This window comes from Nematolebias whitei, chromosome 23 (assembly GCF_014905685.2).
Source record: "Nematolebias whitei isolate Nwh7 chromosome 23, NemWhi1, whole genome shotgun sequence".
In the NCBI taxonomy this organism is placed as follows: Eukaryota; Metazoa; Chordata; class Actinopteri; order Cyprinodontiformes; family Rivulidae; genus Nematolebias; species Nematolebias whitei.
In genome coordinates this window covers 11,439,154-11,444,179 of record NC_056520.1, presented here as the reverse complement: position 1 = coordinate 11,444,179, position 5,026 = coordinate 11,439,154, and positions in this window count along the sequence as shown.

The window sequence follows — 5,026 nt, the reverse complement described above, 5'->3', positions numbered from 1 at the left end:
ATGATATTGGTTTAAGACTGTCGAGAGCAATATGTATTTATAAATCCATTTTTTGTGTTTTTGTTGACTTGAATTTGAAGCTTCTTCTATAACAGGAACCTATTTTGTACACATCCACTGTCACCCTGTATGGGAGGCCTGGTAAGACAGAGGTTTTTCTGAATTATGTCTTACCCGGCCTCCCGTAACGTCGTGTCCAACAAGCATGAAGATTTTAAACCAGTTTTCTTTCTGTTTACATCTGCTTATTTTCATTTATTCTTTTGTTTAAAACAGGTCTCTCTTGTAAATGAGTGCCCGTGGCTCAGTGAGATTAACCTGTATAAATAAAGGTTGAACGAAGAAAAAAAAGTTTTTCAATACAATGCAGCGTAGGCGCCACACCTTAAAATTTTACTGAACCACGCTGCCATCTTTTGGGCGATTAAAAGAAGTACAACTTTGATCTGAATAATCTAAGAAAAACCTTTTAAACCAAACTAGAATTAAACCTTTTCAACTTGTACAAAGTTTTGCAAACTGCAAATGTGTCTTTAAATTCATTTATAAAAGTGACAGTTTTATGATTTCACACGTTTTTATGAAGCCGTATGCTCCAAATGGGATGTTAGCTGTAACCATAAGCGGTAAGAATACTAAACAGCTTGAGGAACATTTTGCAACAAATTAATTAGTAGCAAGTCAGTAAGAGGACAGGACTTTTAGAGGGGTCGGATCTCTCAGAAGTAAAGAAGAGCAGAGGTTCACTAGTTTCTAAAAACCATCTTAAGTAGTGGAACAACTAGAAAAAGTTCCTCAAGGAAGAAAGACTTTGCTGTCCATGAATGCTGGTTAAAGCTCTATCGTGCAGAAAAAAATAAATTTTTGAAAAACATCAAGAGATCTTCTCTGGGCTAAAATTCAGGTCAAGTGGACAGAGGTAAAGTGAAGAACTGTTCTGTCTACTAAAACTGTTATCAACTCACCACCAGGGCTTAATTTGAGCAGGATCCTGCCGGAACAGGATTCGGGATCTCTCTTATTTTGACAGGGTGCATTCCGGTAACTGTTTGATTGGATCCGGTAACTCAGGCTTGACAAATAAAACCTAAATTGGATATGTAATTTGAAAATAATTACATAAACACTCATTTTAAACAAAACAGCCACTTACCTAATATCACATAAGAGCTGCTCCTTCAAGTAAGCAGTTCCGCTTCTACCCTTAAAAAAAGTCTCTGTCCCTAAAAGTACAATCATGGGCAATATAATTAAAAACAAAACAACATCATTGAACAGCACAACTAATTTGCAGATCAGTTTTACAGTTTAAGTGGGTCCTTAGTAAAATGTTGATAATTTGTTAAAAACACGAGAAATGTTTGATGGGTAATCAGTGACAATGGCGCCCATTTGTCAAAATAACAGTGATCAAAATGTTCAAAGTTTTCTCATTGTACAACTAAACAACCGAGAATTGAAGCACATGAAGTTAGAGCCAATGGAGATAGTCCTGGAGCAGGTGCAAGGATGCTTGAAAGAAGCAGAGCATAACGTAGATGTTTAACAACCCGTTAAAATACACCAGAATGTAGGAAATGACATTTACAGGGGCTGGTCATAAAATTAGAATATCATGAAAAAGTTGATTTATTTCAGTAATTCCATTCAAAAAGTGAAACTTTTATATTATATTCATTCATTACACACAGACTAATATATTTCAATATATATAATATATATATTGTTTATTTATTTTAATGTTGATTATTATAACTGACAATAATGAAAACCCCAAATATAGTATTTCGGAAAATTAGATTATTACTTAAGACCAATAAAAAAAGGATTTTTAGAAATGTTGGCCAACTGAAAAGTATGAACATGAAAAGTATGAGCATGTACAGCACTCAGTACTTAGTTGGGGCTCCTTTCACCTGGATTACTGCATCAATGCGGCGTGGCATGGAGTCCATCAGTCTGTGGCACTACTCAGGTGTTTTGAGAGCCCAGGTTGCTCTGACAGTGGTCTTCAGCTCTTCTGAATTGTTGGGTCTGGTGTATCACATCTTCCTCTTCACAATATCTCAGATTTTCTATGGGGTTAAGGTCAGGCGAGTTTGCTGGCCATTTAAGAACAGAGATACCATGGTCCTTAAACTGGATACCGGTAGCTTTGTCACAGTGTTCAGGTGCCAAGTCCTTTTGGAAAATGAAATCTGTATCTCCACAAAGTTGGTCAGCAGCAGGAAGCATTAAGTTTTCTAAGACTTCCTGGTAGACGGCTGTGTTGACCTTGGACCTCAGAAAATACAGTGGACCAACACCAGCAGATGACATAGTCCCCCAAACCATCACCGACTGTGGAAACTTGACACTGGACCTCAAGCAACATGGATTCTGTGCCTCTCCTCTCTTCCTCCAGACTCTGGGACCCTGATTTCCAAAAGGAAATGCAAAATTTACTTTCATCAAAGAACATAACTTTGAACCACTCAGCAGCAGTCCCAGGCGAGACGCTTCTGATGCTGTCTCTTGTTCAAGAGTGGCTTGACAAAAGGAATACGACAGCTGAAACCCATGTCTTGCATATGTCTGTGCGTGGTGGTTCTTGAAGCACTGACTCCAGCTGCAGTCCATTCTTTGTGAATCTCCCTCTCATTTTGGAATGGGTTTCGTTTCACCATCCTTTCTAGGGTGCGGTTATCCCTATTGCTTGTACACTTTTTTCTACCATATCGTTTCCTTCCCTTTGCCTCTCTATTCATGTGCTTGGACACAGAGCTCTGTGAACAGCCAGCCTCTTTAGGTTTTGTGTCTTGCCCTCCTTGTGCAAGGTGTCAATGGTCGTCTTTAGGACAACTGTCAAGTCAGAAGTCTTCCTGATGATTGTGTAACCTACAGAACTAGACTGAGACCATTTAAAGGCCTTTGCTGGTGTTTTGAGTTAATTAGCTGATTAGAGTGTGGCACCAGGTGTCTTCAATATTGAACCTTTTCACAATATTCTAATGATCTGATACTGAATTTGTGGTTTTCATTACTTGTCAGTTATAAACATCAACATTAAAATAAACAAAAAATATATCAGTCTGTGTAATGAATGAATATAATATACAAGTTGAAGTTTCACTTTTTGAAGGGAATTACTGAGATAAATCAACATTTTCACATTATTTTATGACCAGCAACTGTACTTTAATCAAAATTTTCTGGGGAGGACCCCTACACCAGCACCCCCCACAATGCTATTTGCATTCCAGCATCGTTTGGTTTACAAATTAAGCCCTGCGCACAACTCAACCCGTCTGCCTCTCTGATGGTATGGGGGTCCATTAGTGCCTACGGCATGGGCAGCTTAGATTTTTGGAAAGGTCTGATCAAAGCAGAATTATTTAAAGAAGGTTTAGAATATATGGTTCCATACAGAGAATGTCTTTTTCAGGGAAGGCCTTGCTTATTTCAGCAAAACAAGACTAACCTTTACACTGCAACTAACTAATGGCTAAAAGCTGTAAAACTTCTTAAGTTTACTACGTTTCATTGTGAATAAATATGGGCTCACGAGATTTACAAACCTTTACTTTTGTTTTTATTTTACACAACACCTCAACTTTTCCAGAATTTGAGTTCACATCCATGATCTTAGCGAAGGCTTACCTAAATCAAACGATGAAAACATCAACATTGCATGCTTTATTGATATACAGTAAAGCATTTTATAATACAGTAGTAAGGCATACATTTGATGATCTGATATGTCGTGAAATACACGTTTTTTGAAAAACAAAAGGGCAAAATATTAGCGTTCAAACCAAACAAATTAAATCCGGTAATGATCAAAAGCGAAAACTGACTGGATCACGTTGCGATGGCCAAAAGCTGATCCGTATTCTGTATAATTTATTATAAATTAAGATGGTTTTCATGTCAGCACACGTTAATATACGGCAGCACCTCACACTGAACCAAACCAAGCTGCTTTGAACCAAGAATGGAACACTAGAATAAACATTTCTTCCACACAGACACACAGGCAAAGATGCGTTCCAGATTTAAGAGATTTAAATAGTTAAGGTATTCCAGTTTTGAACATTCAGGCTGAACGTTAAAGACGTCCAAATGAAGGAACGATCAAAAATCTGATGTAATGATTTGTTCGAATTCATCAAAGAGTGGGAGTCGTAATGGAAGTTAGAGCTGGCGCTCCTTAAATCTCCTGAAACGTGTTTAAATAAAATAAAAAACGTAATCACTGATGTAATCAATTTGACAATCGTAGAAGATCCAAATTTACTTATTTAATTTGGACAAGATTTACTGACGCAGTGTGCACTCAACAGACGAGACTTAAAGGAAGTCAAATCTTGATGGGGAGCTGAGTTGTACCAGGATGCTTAATAAAAAAATAAAAATAAATTGAAAAGATCAATCTTTTAAATATTTAAATGGTATTTTCATAGACCTATTTCCTTTTCTGGGAAAGAACAAGTTAATAGAAGAGATAATAATAATCCTTTGGAAAATTCCAAATGATCCTTATTGAAGAATTAATTTATTTTATTTTTTTGTATTTTGCCCCAAAAAAGAAAAAAAAATCAGTCAAGAAAAACAACCGTATATTTTGGGTTTTATACGTGAGGCCATATAAAAATTATCTGGTCTTTACCAGCTTTTTACATTTATTCAAATCTAACCTCAAGTGAACAAAAACAGACTCTACAGCTTCATTATCTAATTAAGAAAATAAATTAATAAATGTGTGTTAACACAATGCCAAGATGGGAAGACATCAGCAATAAAGTTGGAACACTAGAAAACATTTCAACCGTTGGATACGGAGTGGTAGTTTTTTGTTGTTTACCGTAATTTCCGGACTATAAGACGCTACTTTTTTTCACACACTTTGAACAACAATGCTGCGGATAATTTATGGATTTTTTTGGGGGGGGGATGGGCTAACAAGCTTCATGCCACCAAAACATTTAGCTTTGTCATACCCAGGTGCTTACACAGCTGCACAATACCAGTCTTTTTTTTTTTTTTT